Genomic DNA, 17,426 nt, shown 5'->3' on the forward strand with positions numbered 1-17,426 from the left:
CATTCTTTTATCTGAATTGCACAGTTTTTCAGACTTGGAAAATTCAGGGTCTGGAAACATTGCTCAAGAACTCAAAGTGAATTTTATGATCATCACTTGGTTTACTTGTTTATTTTTTCTCAGGCATCTGTCAAGATTACACAGGCTTAAAAGGCAAATACAGTTTAAAAGATCATAGAGTATTATGGATTACTGTTTTCCTTGAAAATACAATTATTAAGATTTTCAGAAAGGCATTTGAAAACAATGCAAAATTCCTTTATATCAGTACTTTATAGGAATTTGTATGTTCAAAAGATCATACATAATTAATGAATCCCTATAGCACTTTTCCAGAAGTTACATCTTTTTGTACAGTGGAACAGAAATCTAGAAACTATCACTTAATGGTAAAAGTTAAAAATGCTAACAGCCATCATTCAGTGCTGATCAATTGTAGTATCTTGAAATACTCACAATGGGCAGGGAAACTGTTGGAGTCCAGGGCATTCCTTCGGCTGCCCTGGAGGGTCAGAGACCTGGACAGGGGGGTCTGGGACCCTGGCACAGAGCCCAGAGGGACACTGGCTTTGATCCCAGTCCATGGGAAAGGCTTCCTGCACTGCACGAAGGGTTGCAAGCCACAAGAGTGTGAAAGATTGGAGTTTAGCTTATCACAGGGTGAGAAAACAGTAGGTTTGGGTTTTTAGTATGGAAGTGAATGGGGGCAAGATGGAGGATTTGGGGCGTTGGCTCCTGCTTCTTCTTTCTTCTTCCCTCACTCCATTTTCAGCAGTGATGGTGGCACAAAGTAGTTTAAAGAGATTGGGTCAAAGTAAGGATGACCTGTTTAATATAAGTGATAGGTATTGGCAAATAATGATAAATAAAGAACACGTAACAATTAGTGAAAGAGGCAGCGACAGCCCAGTCCAGGAGGAGTCGCCAGGTGCCCGAGCAGCTGCACAGACCTTCGTTGGGCACTGAGGAAATTGTAAGATAAGAAACAATAAACAAAGTGCACAACCTTGAAAAATCAGAACCTGAAGACTCGGTCTCTTTTTTACGTCTGGCTCAGAGCTTTGCAGAAGGCAAAAAGACTCTAAAACCATCTGAATCTTGGAAAAGGAACTGAGAGGAAACCTTCCCAGAGCAGTATGAAATGGGGCTGAGCAGGGCTTTACTGCAGTGCCCAGAGCCCAGCAGGTGATGGCCAGGCTGGGCAGACCAGCTGTGCCAGCTGCATCCTGTGAAATCCCTGCTCCCACACGGGAGGGGCTTGAGAGTGGGCTCTGCCCAGAACAAATCCTGGCACTCATTCACCCCACAGAAAACCTGAACAGTTCCTCTAAAGTCACACCTCAGTACTGGAAGGATCACTGATGGGACCCTGAGGTTCACATGCACGTGTTTACAAGCAAAATAACTCCCCCACAGGGATGCTGGGGGGAGGCTCTCTCCCACATCTCCATTTTTCCTCTGCTTTTAGCTGATGGGTGATTTGAAATGTTTTTTTCTGGTGGAGATTTAGTACAATCCTCTTAAACCTGTGCTGAGCAAAATGCCATCCTTCCCTAGGAAAGCAGTTAGGAAATACATGGAAGAGAACCCAGGAGAAAGCTCCCAGGGGTTGAAGATGCCCCTGTCCAATGCAGGGGATGTACTCGGAGACCTTTAGCAGGTCCCTCCAACCCAACCCCATCTGTGACTCTCTGCTCGCTTCTCCTCTTCTGTGGCACACACCTCGGAGGAGATGCCACACGATCCTAAGGTTCTCTCCCATAATTTAGCAAAGATGGTCAGATGATCAGGCTTTGGACACAGCTCTGCTGTTCAGTTTTTATTCCTAGATGTGCACTGGGCTCCAATTCCCTTTTACGCTGCACAATTAAATCCCAGCATGAGTCAGAAAATGCTCTCTGGTCCTTATGTGCAAGAGCTACCGACACCTTAGGGCTGGGAATTTTATCAACTGTGTCCACACCATAAAAGCTGCGATTGAAAGTAGAAGGTTTCTTTGTAGAGGTTTTGGGGGTTTTTTTAGGCATGAATTAGGAATGAAGCTGGTTGAAAACAACTCGTGTGGTTTACTCAGCAAGGTTTAGAAACTTGATGCCAACAACTGAGCTGAATGGATGCCCAATAATATGGTTACGTTTTTCCTAAGTGCAGAAGGGATGGTGAAAGCTGATGGAAATAAATTAAAATTAAAAAAAATTTAAAAGGAAAATATGATTGCAGTGGGATCAGGTACCATAAGACAAATAGGGCTGAATCATCATCATGACTACATTTGATATTTTTTTAGATCATCTTAAGATTGCCTTTCATCTTTCACACATTTTCAAAGCTTATTTTTATTTTGCTTAATCATTTTAACAAATTTACTCTAACACAGATGAAAATTTTTGTTCACTAACAACATGGTACATTTGCGAAAGAAACAAAAATTATTTGTAAGTTATTTTTGTTACAAATAAATGCTTTAAACATTGCACAGATGTTTCCATGTCCAACAGATCAAATGCAACATCACAGTTGAAGTTGTTTATCAAGGCGGCCCTGTGACACACAATTTCCAGACCCAAAAATCAGCCTGAATGCAGTAAAAGCAACTTTGATGCATCAATTTTCTTTCTTTAAATGAAACAAGCCATTAATGGCTCTTCCAGTTCATATGAACTACAAATGAGGTTTCTGTACAAGAACTTGGTAATGTTCCTTTCTAAATACTGAGATAACAAAATAAGATTCAATGTCAGTTGGGGTGTAATACAAATTTCTGGTGTCAGAGACCTGTTGCAGATGCAGGCATGAGTGGGAGTAGTAATATGGAGCAGCTTATTTTAACACTTTTAAGAGTGCTCTAGGATAAAGCTGGTGTGGTCCTATTATGTTTCAGAAGTGCTGGAATATAATTTAAATCCATAAAATCAACCCACACTTATCAATCAGCAGCCTGGATCAAACCTCACAAGTGTTTGTGTCTTTGCTGGAACACATCTGCAGCTTCCAGAGCAGCCTTGGGTTAAAGGTGACACGAGCAGCCCTGGCACAGGAGGGAGCCCCAGGGCAGGGAACGAGAGCTCCCGAGGCTGAGCCCTGCTCTGCCAGGGGGGGCTCTGCCTGCAGCACCTCGCAGTCCTGCTGTGGATTCCCCAAATCCACCCCTGCTCAGCAATGGCAAAGGATTACACTGCAGAAGAACCATTAATGAATACCTACTAATGCACAGATCGCTTTACTGGCTTCTCTGAAGAGGAGAATTCTGTTTGGAGATGATCCATCAACACTTCGATGTTGGGATCTAAAAAATAACAGAAAAATATTCAGAACTTTATCAGGGCTGAAAACAGCAAAGGATTCCCTTCAAAAAGAAACAAACACATATCTGCACATTACAGAGTACAATTAACTTATAAACTAACTCTATGGATTTTTTTATATATATATATATATATATATATGGGAAGGGTTTCACACTTCCAGGCCATGCAGCCCCAGCTGTGCCATGGTTTGACCCTGTTCTGGGGTGGAGCTGCAGCCCAGTGACAGCCCTGCCAACCAACAGCAGCACAGTGTGGACAGGTGGACAGGCAGACAGACAGAGGGACAGACAGGCTGCTGCTGCCTGAGGCAGCTCCACACTGCTGGATCCTGCAGCCACCTACCCCAGGCTCTGCAGCTCAGCTATAGAGTGGAAGATGCTGCCATGAGAAATGTATTTTAGACCTTGCTTCTCTCTCCTTTACAGAGTTCCTCACATTTTGAATCAAACAAATGAGTTAGACACATGATGGAAAGCTGTCCAGTATTAATCTGGGATTTAAATTCAAATCTCACTTACCTAAGGTACTCTCAAAAGACACAGATGACCCACGCCACCTCTAAAAGCTCACTAATGGCAGCTACATTTTTGCTGAGTAGACTTCCAGTGCAGCTCACTCTCAAGAGAGGATGGTCAATTCTCTAAATGCAGCAGATGCCAGGTAAGGTACAGAACAGAGCTGTGCTGCTAATTCTCCTAAGTCATCCCCATTCCTCAGCCTTCTGAGCACCCCCATGGCACTGCAGGGAGAAGGTGCCACGCTGCACAGCCTCTGTGGAACTTCATGGGATAGAAAGCAATCACCTTTAGAGATTTCATGGCAGGGAGAGTATCTTGGCAGCCAAACCCTCCAGGCAAAATGTAACCCAGCAGCAAAGGCTGCTGATGCATCCAGGATGATTCGCTATCTTAATTCAGAAGCTTGAAGCATTGAGTCCATATTCATTGACCAGGGAAAACTGGAAACTATGGTCAAATTTTATAAAAGCCAGGGTCAACAGAAAGGCTTTGGCAATTTATTGCTTCTTTTATAAATCAAATAAGGTGGAATAAATTGGTTTTAAGCAGAGTATTATTTTTAAGTGTTTCTAACCACAAGCTTCAAGGAATCTGGCTAAGGCATGAACTTAACCTGAGCACGAGTTCTAGCTCAAAGGAATTCAAGCTGCAAAAAACGATACTGAGGTTTGAGTCCCTGTAAGTGGGCAATAACTGCTATTGCAAACAGATTGCTGCCTCATGAGAAATACATTCTCTTCTTGTGATTAGGAAACTTCAGTCTCTACAGCACTTTGGCTCTTTCAAGCTTGTACCTAATCCTGAATAGTTAAAACACACAACTCAAAAAATCAGTTCTTCAAAAATCAGAATAATGTTGAAGAAGCCATCTTATTGCTGTCCATGGTTTTATTTGGGTTAAGAAATATGATATTAATTTGGACAAATGTGTAACACTGTTAGTCTGGTGAAAAGATTGTCCTGCTTGTCCCAGTAACCCACATCTGGAGCAGCACAGGGTCAGCCAGCCCAGTATCCAGCTCAACTGGACCTTTTAAATGAGCATGGGATGAACCCGTTCCTGGCAGGTGACTTTTCTGCGAGCTCAGTGTGAGCTGTCTGTACACACAGGTATTTTCTATAGGCTGCTTCATGCACTCACCCACAGACATCAGGTGTGATCGAGCTGACTGGAACTCTGAGTAAACCTAACAACTTAATTCTTCCAACCCATTTTCTTATTGCAACCTCATTTTTTACAGAGAACAGAAATCCTTAAATCCAAGGATCAGCTGGGAGGAACACAGGGAAGGACTGCTCTGGGTTCCCACCCAACTGTAAGAAAGACTAAGTGAAAAGAAGAAAAAGGTGGATATTTCTCTGAACTCATAATTGAATTTCCATGGACATACCTGACTCTAGACCAAGGACCTTAGACTGCATTCTGGCATTAGTATGGAAAAAACATTAAACACTCAACATCTTACCCAGGTAGCCTGAAAGCAGAATAAAATCCATAAGGAGAATCACCACTATTAGGGAAAACCAGGTTCTACCTGTGGGTACTCAGGGTTTGCCAGGCCACACCTGCTCATTCAGGACTGACCTACAAACTACAGAGACCACGTAGTCCAAATACAAAAGACAAATAAACTTTCTCAAGCTGTGGTGCTGTGATCGTCATTGACAGCTTGACATATCAATATTTCAAGAAGAATAAATGACTTTCATATCCAGAGGGTTTGTTTTCTTGGTTTGTTTGTTTGATTTTGTTTTTTAATCATGAATTACTGGATACTTTGCGAAGATGCTACACTTAACACCTGAAGCTGCTTAAAATATTTGGAAATATTTTAATGAAGTTTTTTGAGAGATCACCTAATAAAACTTTATAAGAAATTTTACTATTTTTATAAATATTTTCTCTTCATCCCTCGCCAGAGGAAAACTATAAATCTTGTCTCAGCTGAATGAACACCATTTATCATATTCATTTTCTTGTCAATACAATTATGAAAAGCCTTTGGCCTTTTTCCAAGGAACCTGATTTGCTGGAGAAACTCAATTAGTATAAGCAAGCGTGCTACAGAGCAGCCCCGTTTGGCAGCCCAGCACAGCCCTGGCACACCTGAATGCACCTCTGACCCGGGAGCCTGACAGCTCCATCCTGCTGCTGAAGTACCACAGTCCCCTGCCTTCCAAAAGGACTCCAAAGAAATCATTTCTGCTCATTTTTGCCATCTACTGGACAAAGCTTAAATCCTAAACCCTGGGATCGGGTGAGAGATTACTCAGTGTAATTCGGTTTTTTACAGACAGGCTTTCAACCCAAAGTATTTCCTACAATCACTTGAAAAGTTTATCAACACATTCTTCTAACAATGATTTATAAGTGACTTTTCCTGCTAGTATTCAATACAGAATAATCATCACCTTATGTTATATTAAATCTTAGTCTTTTATCTCTTGCCTCTTTGTATTGTTTATTTATCGAACAAAAGTAAGTAAACTGACATTACTTTTCTTAATATTCTGTATTTTCTATTTTCAATATGAAATGCTGAGGCCTCAAACATAACAGAATAAAATCTCATTGTAAAACAGCTTTTCTTCACTATTAAGCCCATTTTCTGAGGGTATATTTGAAACTATAAAAGAAACATGCTAACCAAAGGATATTTAAACTTGATAGAATAAATTTAGCACTTGCCCATCCCTTCTTTCCCCATTTACCTTTTTGCTTTAACTAGAGTAAGTGAGAGTTGTGATCACAGCAGCTCACTGTGCTGTAATGCTTGGGATCAATACCTGGATGCAGCTGGACTGGTCCAAATGAACTTCTCCTTTACATGCTGAGGGGGAGGAAGAAAAACATTTTGAACCTGTGCAAGGGAAAAGGAGAAGGCCTGAGCCTTGAATTCCATACAAAGCTACATTTCCATGTATTTTTACTGAGAATACAGAATACTGAAATCCAAAAGTCGGACGCTGTTTTAATTTATTTGAAATCAATGAAGTAGAAGGAATAAATTCATTTTTAAAAAAAAATCAAGAAAGGGTCCTGAGGATTGTATATCCTGGATCCTTCCACAAAAAGCCATGTCCATGGATGCATCCTTTTCTTTCCAGAGGGGCAGAGGTCAGATGCTGTCACTCCTCCCACAGCTGCACAGGAACATGACTCTCGTGGCACACAAGGCAAAACAAAGTCAAACCAACCTGGAATGGAAGCAGCATGGATCTGTTTTTACGTTATCTTCCCCATTTTAGGAAGTTGTAGGGCAACACAAGCACAAACAGTACTAATGAAGTTAAATGTACCCAGCGGGGCCCACTAGAAAATGAGATGTTAATTCACACTCTGGCTTCAGGAGTTGAATGGTTTGTTGTTGCTGTTGTTGGGTTCTCCCCCCGCCCCCTCCCCAGTCCTCTAAAACTGAAAATAGAGGAATTCTTCCACTAGTTTTAGGAGAAATAAAGATTTCACTGCTTTTGTTTTGGACTTACTGTCTTCCCACTGAGCCTGCACAGATAAAATCCCTGCAGGCTCACAAGGGTCTTAAAGAGAGATTTTCTGAGTGGTCATCAGGATCCTACTGCCCAGCACCTGAGGGGATTGCCCTCAGATCATCAGGGGCTCCTGCGCAGCCTGGCAGTACTGAAAAGATCATTTCCTACTTCTGATTTTATATTGATGCATTTCCGTTTCTTAACCAAGAAGGTTATTAGTGAAGCTTCACAACTGACTTCAAATAAAAATATTTTTTAAAGCTTGGTTTCTTGTAGATCATATAATTGTCCTTAAATGCTATTTTTTCTGTCCATGAACCAAACACATAAGCAATTTTAATAGTTTTGTGACATCTAAATTATAAACCAAGTATTTTCATGATCCCTCACTACATATTTCCGCAGTTTATTTCCAACATGACTGTGTGCCTGAGAAAGAGTTACAGCTTCTGTATTTATAAAAATACAAAACATTTCCCTGTAGTGTTAAGAAAATACCTGGGGGCATTACTACATGTGCTAGTTTAAAAATGTACCCGATATTTTAAACAAGCAGAGTTCATTATCATTACTTATTGAAGAAAACTACAAAGTAAAGATTTTGATTTTGTTTGCAGAAGTCCATTTTCCTCTAGATCAAGACAACTTGCAGGTGTTGTGATATTAATAGACTTGACATAAATAGAAAGTAACTGATTAAATTAAAGACATGATTCATACCAGAGAAGGAAATCTCCCCAGATAGCACTTGTATGGTATTTTTTAAGCACTTTTGATGTTCAACCAAATGTTGGTACATTGTGTTTGGAATGAAAGACACGGGTTTGGGTTTTTTTCTGTTTCTGACAGCACTGGGGATGTAGAGAGGGACGGAAGCCCCTCGGCTGTGCTCTGGATCGGGGTGTGACAAACAGAACCGTGCCCTGTGTCACCGCTGTGCGGTGATTTCAGGGATCACAGAGCTCCTGCTGCCTGTCCTGTGCCCACTGTGCCACCAGCACCTCAGCAGGGGCTGGCACTGCCGGGGGGCTCTGCCCCAGCCCAGCGCCAGCGCCAGCACACTCCCTAATTGATTTTCACCTTCGTGCAGAGCAGATGGAGCAATAATCAGCCAATAATGGACACACAGCTGATTTGGATTCATTAGTTTAAATGTCTTGCTCAAACCTCTGGGTTTGGGGGTTTTTTGTTGTGGTATTTATTTATTTATTTATTTATTATTATTTTTATTAATTTTTTTCCCCAGAGAAAACCAGAAGGATCTTCAGATTTAAAAAAAAAAAAAAAAAAAAAAAAAATCCACAAGTTTTCTAGTGCTGACATTAGGAAAATGCTTAGGAAATGCTTTGGATTATTCAATATGTTCTCATAATGAATAATGCAAATTAAAACATTACATATGAACACTATGCATTAACATTTAAAAGTGCTTCCTGTATTAATATATTTAAAGTGATCTCAACAATAAAAGGTTAATTTAAGCTGGTAATATTTTGAATGGTGTAAGACTAACTGATACTCATAACAAGCTCCAATTAAGGCCGCACTGAGACTCCCATCGTAACGTTATTTTAACGTACCTTTTGTTGTTTTGCTGGGGGTTTTAAAAGTAATTTTCCAAGTAAGTTTTCTTCAGAAAATGATTTCTTGGTTTAGAGGAAACCATGCAAACCTCTGCCTGTGTTAACATTAATTCTGAGATGCATTTTTTCCCCTTTGATGACTGAAGTGTGGCTGCAGAATCCTTCCTGCTCCCATGCAGACCACACTGTATGCAGATAATTAGCTCCTACTAAGGGGATGTTTTCAGGATAATTAATAGACATCAATAAGAAACACCAGTGAATGAAAAATATTTTAACAACATAAACAAACTTTTTGATTAACTCACATGTAAGCATTGTTTTTTAAATTGCTGGTGGGATTTGTATTTTTTTTTCTTTTTCAAAAAAAAAAAAAAAAATCACAGTTCTGCAGGGTCTGTGGAAAAAAAAAAAAAAAAAAAAAAAAAAAACAACCAGCAAGGAGTTCCCTCTTTATCCCCCGGTTTTTCAGCAATGTGCTACTTGGTACTATCACTGCAATATTTATATTGTTGACAAATACACAAGGTAAGAGTCACACATTCATTTTACTTGATCACATAAAGAACAAATTATGGCTGATGCTTTGTAAACTGCTCCATGTGAGCTCAGACCAGGGCCAATTTCTACTTTTCATATATAGACTCATCAGCCTGGCTGACCTGGGTGGCACAGACAGATTTATCCCAGGACAAATGGAGTTCTTTACCAAAGACTACTGAGGTTGCTGAGGGTATTTTAATATTTGCATTTCCTTTCTGTTGTGCATTGAAATGGCCTGAACTTGCAAAGACGCTCAGAGGTCTCCACTCTCATTAACTTTAATGGGACTCTGAAATCACTAGAGAGGAAGTGTTCAATACTGAGAAGATGCAATATAAAATTGTAACTTTATACTCATCTGTATTTTCATACTTGGTGCGCTGCTTTGTCCATGCAGAAAATCACTGTTCAGCAGACAAAGTGGCCAAAACATCAAAATTAAAATAACTTGGCAGCAACACTTTATACTTCTCTCTGAAGGCAGCCAGGGATGCAGCAATAGATCAAGGAGTGGAAATATTCCACTCTGATTTTGGTTCCCTTGCCCATACCAGCCACAAAAAGGAGATGATGAGGCTGCACAAAGCAAGTCTGGGACAGGGGAGAAGGAGAGCCACGGCCCCTGGCAGCCTTTGTTCGCGGGGGACACAGAGCTCACTTCGTGTGGCTTTGTGGGATGTGGGCTAGAGGAGGACAGCCCAACCCACAGGCCTCCAACAGGCTTATTCTGTCTCTACAAAAAGTGGTTTAAGAAAACACTCTTTCACAAATCTATTTAAGAAACAGTTTGGCTTTGAGACTTCAAAAACTATTAATAAAAGTAGATGTCCAAGTTTCTTTGAACTGCAGTCCCAGGTTTCTGGGAACCTACAAAAACACTGGGCAGCTTCAGACATCTCGAATTCCAATGAAAGAACAACAACCGTTACGTAAACAACATTTTTTGGTTATCTGTTATTTAAATTGAGATATTATTATTAAAAATCCCATAGCCACACTTCTTTAATAAATTACCTCAATCTGCAAGATCTACGTTTTAGATTTAATATTCTTGTTCTGTAAAACAGTTCTTGTTCTGCAAAGCAATGGTTCAGACAGAATCTGTCAGAACTCAGCTTTGTAAGATCACACTGCCACAGCCAGCACAGATGAACAGCCCATGGAATAACCTCCAGAATCTTGAGATGGATCCTGATCCATTTATGTCACCGGTACAAAATACCCTTAAACTCTAATAGGAGCAAAAATCACCTTGGATTCCATGTTTCCTTACCTCACATTCAGTAAGAACCTTCCTCCCAAACTCCTGAAATCCCCAGAGAATCTAGTTTTATCCAGTGTAAGTAACCGAATAGCACTTACGTGCATAAAATTTACTAATATAAATAATACATGTAATGTATTAATAAATACATTTACATTATTGAAAAATAATAACGTAAATTTATTAATCTTGAACAAGATCACGCACTTTTACATCTGCTTTTTGTGGGCCATCCCAAGGGATCCGGACTGCCCTGCAAACTCCACGGTGATGGCAGGAGCACCTGAGGCTGCTGCCCCTCTCCCAGCTGCATCCCAGCCCCTCCTGGGACCACGGGACAGCAAAAGGCACCATCAGCAGTGGCCAAAGAGGGAGAGCAGGAGAAAAGAACAGCAGATACAGGAGACACAGCAAGAGGAGCTTGTCAGCACTCTGGGGTTTATACACTCCTCGCTAATGAAGCAATTTTGTTCAGACTTCAGTTTCAGAATATCCTTCCCTGAATGTCAGTGACGGGTTTCCTTAAGATTTAATTATAACTACGCCATTTTAAAAATAAATTCAGGTATTTTGTTTCAAAGTGCTGAAGCACATTTTTCAATGGATTTTTTCCAAGGGGAAGGAGCTGGAGATGTAAATGATCCCAGAAAAGCTCCTCTGACTTGCCAATATGTGCCAAGCGTCTGACTGAGGCCATCTAAAACAGACGAGGCTGCTCACACCCACCACCCCCAAAACAGGGCTGGTAATGGAGAGTCTGACAGACCCTTAACTACAGTGGCACAACTGGGTGCAGCGATAATATTACCCTCATAATTCTACTATATAATAACAACAAAGGAAAAAAAAGGTGAAGGGTCATTGTGCTTTGTCTTTAGAATTAAGATGGCTGTCTTCATCCTTACAGCATACTCTTAATTCTGGAGACACATCTTAATAACCTCTAAATAGTTCCAACAAAAGAGCCGTGTCAGAGGAATGAGCAGGCCCCAAGGTGTTTCAACTGGAGTGTTTTCATCTGCCTTTATTGCTCTATCCCTCTCCAGAATTAAGGCAATAACCTGTGATAAATTATTCAGGAACTGCTACAGGGATCAAAGCAAAATCATTCTGTTAAAGTGCTGTTTGCAACATTTGGCACTTAGTGTGAAAACTTTTAATGTGTTCAAGCTGAAAATCAACGATTTTAAATAATTTAACAGCATGGAGTTTCTACAAACCAGCTAAAGATAGCATGTTGCTATTTAACTGCTTTTTCTTCAGATCCCTTTCCATGCATTTCTAGCAGATCTGATGATGTCACAACTATAAACAAAGTACTACTGAGATTCCAGCTTCCCAGGCAATAGATTACTTACCCAGATTGTCAGGAGAAATCTTGACATTCTTAGGAGAAAATTAGGCACTGTTTTAATGTTGGAAATTTTTCCTAGTAATATAAAAACCTGAAGAAGAAAGTAGGGGGGGGGGAAAAGGAAAAAGGAAAAAGGAAAAAGGGAAGCAATGCACGTAATGACATCGGCCATCTTCAATTACATTTGATATCCCTGCAAAAGAAACCTAACCATATGCTTAGTATGCAGATATAATGATTACAAATGTATTTTAAAAAGAAAGAGCACTCTCGTTACAACTGTTTTTCAGTGGTGTATTTCAGAAATATTAAAAACAAACAAACAAACAAACAAACAACAACAACAACACTCTAGCCAGTTAGAAAGTCCTAGTAAAACCCCAAAATTAAATGAATTTGGCAGTCCTGGACCATTTTCATAGTGATATTTTAACAGTGCCATCTCCCTGTGGATTGCAATACTAAGCATTTTACTGAAGAACTGAACTGGTTTTGTTCTCAGTACTTGCAAAATGAAGTACCTGAAAGCACTTTTGCATGTATTATTTATTCATTATGATAGAAAAATAGCTTTAACCTAATAAATTGTGTTTAAGATAATTTAGAGCAGAAGTTTTGTTTATGATAAAGCATTTAGTTCTTTATCAGTAGCTCAAAGCACCAAGTTTTCTTTATACAAATTAGACAGATGGTGCTTACAGTAGAATTTACTAAAGGTCTGTCACAACAAATGCAGCCAAGCTGCATATTTAATCACTGCAGAACCTTGTCTACCTGCAGCTGCCAACTGCTAATCCAATTTCCCTGATAAATGTGGCAAGAGACACGATCAGCAATAAAGAGCGTCTAACTCCATTTTCCTGCAGGGCGTCTTTTGATGAACATTTAGGACGGAAGCAGGAGTGCACTGTGTGGCCCTGGCTGGTGGCAGCTGCATGCATTTTGAAGACACAGTTCTCAGGTTACTCACTTAATTCTGCCACTATCATTATGTTGCTATTGATCTCAGTAGCTCTTGTCTACACAGCATTACTCTAGATGAAGCTGAATCAGGCAGTTATTATGCATCAAACTTGCTCAAAAGCCTGGAGATTTCCCCTTAATTACTTGTGATTTTATTTGCAAATACCGTTAAAGTGTAATCAAGCAGTCACTTTCCAGGGTCGTTAAGAACTTGCTAGTTTAGGAATATATCACTGGCACTCCATTAAAATTTCTCTACTGAAACAGTTTCGAGCAGTCCAGACAGGACAATGGCAAAATTATTTTAATAAATTGAATGCTCACACAAGAGGAATCCAGTTTCCTACAGAAAAGGTTATGCCATCAAATGACCTCTCTGTTCTAATTTTTAGGATTTATAACTTGAACATAGGAGAGGTGAATCCAAGACAGGTGAACTGAGTCTATTTTATACATGAAAAGTTATTACAATTAAATACATAAAGCAACAACAAAGGAGGAAACCAGAAATAAGTAATTGTCGAAATAACCCTTAGTACAATTTTTAAAAAAATATATTGTCTTAATTCAAGCAATGGCTGTGAACTGCACATCTTCGGATAATGTCAGCCACGTACTGCAATCAATTATTTACCAAATACCTCCAGCACGTCTGTTTATTTCCTTGTGAAAAAGGCAGATAAATATGATGAAGCAGTATTTAAGTTGCCACAATATTTTAAAATAGCAAATTAAAAATTACTGTTAGGATTTCTTCAAAATGACCCCGTTCAGCTGAAGCGAGTACTCCAGCGTGCAGTTAACTACTGATTCAGTGATGGCAGAAGATCTCTTTAATGTAAGAATGCTCTAATATATTATCATTCCTGATGATGCACCTTCGATCCAGTAAGTCTTTTTCTTCCCTAAAATATACTGTTGTTTTGACACAAACAGCTTGCTACACTTAAGGATTTTACTAATAAAACATAATGTTGTGTTAGATATTATGACTGTTGCCACAGCTGAACTGCCTTGTCAAATCAATCCTAATATGGCTCCCACAGGCACATAAAAACCTTATTTAGCTATCAGTTATCCTAATCACTTTGTTCAGTTTAAGGGTGCAATACTTCAAGACCCGTTCCAATTTATACATATATGCCCAGCCATTTAATAAAGTCTTGATTTATATAATAAATTCTTGTTTGGAAAAAGAAGACTTTAAAGCAGCAGTGTTTTATCAAGTGTGTTACATGTCTCCCCATACCTCCAAATAAATATGTTAATATACACAAACAGGATACTTGCACGGAAAAGGGGAATATGGAACAGATAAGTTATCACTGAAGAAAAATCTGTCTCTTTGATTATAAATGAACATTAATTGGGGTCCCTTGATTAGCAAAACACTGGAGAAATCCCAATGCCTTTGAAAATCTTTGTACAAAGTTTTTCTAGGATAGTATTTGCAGCCTTTGTACCTCTGCTGTCCGAATTCCTAATTAAATAGATGTGTTCAGGTATAAACAGCCACGTACAGGCACACAGGAGTCAAGGGACACTGAGAGCAGAGGTGCCAAGTTTGCTGCTGAATGTTTGTCCCACTATCAGCTCTTCCCCTAGAATAGAAATAAACCTGCCTTTGATTCTTGATCAAAACTACTGCTGAGCATCCGAGTCACACCTTAAATCAAACTGTGAGGGAGAACAGGAAATTCTCAAACTCATCCTCATCTACATCTACATCCTCACCTTTCACCTGCAGGAAAAGAAACCAGAACAAACCAGCAAAGGCCTCATCTTTGTCTGTGTTCAGAAGGATTGGGCTCTGAGGCTTTCAGAGAGAAATCTCACATCATGGGAACTTCATGAGACCTACAGGTACAAAAACCTGAGCTAGGACACATTTTTACTGAGCTATAGGGACAAAACATTGATTCCAAGTGACTTGTAATTAAGACAGGTTCATGTCCACATTTCACAGCTTTCTCCTTTTAATATTACCTCTGTTAACCTGCAGCATTTGTTCACTGCCCTACAGGAGTATTGACATTAGAAAATCAAGATTTGACCGTTAGAAAATGGTAAATTTAAAACTACAGTAATAAAATAGAACTTTTCACCTGTGTAGTTTATGATATTTAAACTGCAATCTTTTATGTTCATATACTGTTTTTCCTGCCTCTACCTATTTGGGATAAAGAATGAAGCTGCCCTGGAAAAGAACCTGGGCTGTGTTAGGATTATTCCTGTGACACTGCCTCACTTGTCTCAGAAGATGTGAGTTTAGGAGACAAAAAATGCTGTGAGAAAGGAAAGAGATTGATAGCTGAAAGGTATCCTGGAAGTCTGGATTGATTTTGTTTTGTCGTGATCCTGAACAAGTAACTGTGGACAACTCTTTAGAAATAGCAACCTGCACGAGGATCAGCCTTCTCCTACTTATCTTCAGGCCCTAACGAGGGCAGCAGGCTTCTCCCACCCTCATTCCTCTTGAGGCTAATTCAGAGTAGAAATCTAATTTATGTTCCTCAAAGGGCTCTTGGCTATATGGCTTCTCTCCCCGCCTTCTCTTCATGGACAGACTCTGGGAAACTAAGTGACAAGTGGAGTTAGGAGGAGTTTTTTGCATATTAAACTAGTTGTGCATTTAGTGTGAGCTTTACAGTTCAGTTTCCACACTTCACCCAACCATCTGTAACACAGGATTAACTCCAGCCCCTTACCTTTAGGGATACTGCCAAGACCACACCATTCACCCCAGTGCAACAGTAAGAATGACAGAAAAGCGCAAAAAGAAAAAATGCCAGGAAGAGCAGTCACCGGGGAATGACACATTCAGACAACAGCCCAGGGAAAAAAAAAAAAAAAAAAAAAAAAAAAAAAAAAAAAAAAAAAAAAAAAAAAAAAAAAAAAAAAAAAAAAAAAATAAAAAAAAAAAAAATTAGTGGTAGGTAGTAGCTTTTCTTGAAACTAGGATGGCACATCTTCTGAACTGAAAGAGTCAAATATCCTCTGAGAGAAATAATTGTGATCCTGTAATTAAAACTACTCTGCAACAATGTCAATATTTACAGTTGCAGTGGCAATCCAAGTCCTGCCATTTCCTCAGTCCCAAATACCCAGCTTTGTAACCTAGACTGCTCTGCTCTAACACAGGGCTTTCCAGACTTTTTAAAAGCAAAAGAAATACATTCAATAACTTACTGCTGCTCACTGCTCAGCTCAGTTACAGAGCCTTCAAAGCACAATCTGTGTTCAAGCACTTTCTTAACCTTCTGAAGAGTCTACCAAATCCATGAGCTGCATCCTCACCTGTGTCAGACTCGAGAGAGAGAAGGACTTTGTGCTGGGTTCCAAAGCTGCTGCTGGCAGCAAAGGGTCTGATGGACTTTGGGCAAACCCAACCTGAATTTAATCTAGAAATATATGCAATAGAGATTCACCTTAGGACATTAAAGACCGTCATCTGTTATTAATTAAAGCAATTACTTTTCATGGCACATATTCTAGTCCCAAAAGAGACACACGAACCAAATTACTTTTATCTCATTTGTTTCAATTACAAGAGATAAAAATACATCACATCTGTACTAAACCATGTCAAATACTTCACCAAAGTTGAAACAGCCGTGGTTCGACTTCAGCAAGGCGTTTGGCACTGTGTCCCAAAACACCCTGAACTCAGACACCCCACAAACACCCAGCACACTCACTGCTCTCACCAGGGTTTTCTGAGTGCTTGCTTCGCTCTCCCATTCCTGCACATCTTTGACCAAAGAGTTCAATAACTTTTATAAGAACAAAGAATTTTCCTTTTCATTTTAAGTAGGTTAAACTCTTTTTGAAACATTGTAAGAATAGGTTTTATAGCTGCCTGGTATTGGAAAATCTCCTAATTTAGTATTTAAGAGTTGTTTCTCTGTCAATCTGTAACATCCAACATGTGATTACCTGGTTTTATTTTGCAAAGCTTCATAGTTGGCTCCTCTCAGTTACAGGGCAGAGCCTTTAATAACATGAGGCTAACAAAGACAAGGACTGAGAATGTTTGAGAGGCTAAAATTATTTTACCTCAAATTACCACACAAAATAATAATAAAACTGCAGCTATTTTGCTACCATAGAGTGAAAAAGTTAATTATCAGAAAGAACTAAACATGTATGAGAGAGCACTCAGCTCCACAAACATGAAGGAATGACTAACACATTCCATTATGCAAATCAAAGATATTTCACAACTGATCAGCTAGGAGGGACATAATGATTTATAATTCAAATAACTGAGGTTTGAAATCAAATTGGGCTAATATATTTTGAAATATGCAAACCTGAAATAATTGTGAAAGTAATGGAAACCCTGATACCAACCCAAATCATTTGTTGCCTTTGTTGATACCTTCTTATTGTTTTTCTTCTTTC

The 17,426-nt window shown here is 39.5% G+C and overlaps 1 long non-coding RNA gene across 6 annotated transcripts in view; it reads right to left on the bottom strand.

Moving 5' to 3' along the window:
• Positions 1 to 17,426, bottom strand: part of LOC120759224 (uncharacterized) — an 87,496-nt gene that overhangs the window by 8,678 nt on the left and 61,392 nt on the right. For 5 of the 6 annotated variants that reach the window (XR_005703134.2, XR_009208316.1, XR_005703133.2 and 2 more), the window contains 2 exons: positions 6,539 to 6,687; positions 3,205 to 3,286 (listed from right to left, as the gene is read on the bottom strand). This is a non-coding gene — a long non-coding RNA (uncharacterized LOC120759224). The remainder of the gene's footprint in view (positions 1 to 3,204; positions 3,287 to 6,538; positions 6,688 to 17,426) is intronic. The other variant, XR_009208317.1, reaches the window with a different exon arrangement.

This window comes from Hirundo rustica, chromosome 14 (assembly GCF_015227805.2).
Source record: "Hirundo rustica isolate bHirRus1 chromosome 14, bHirRus1.pri.v3, whole genome shotgun sequence".
NCBI lineage: Eukaryota > Metazoa > Chordata > Aves > Passeriformes > Hirundinidae > Hirundo > Hirundo rustica.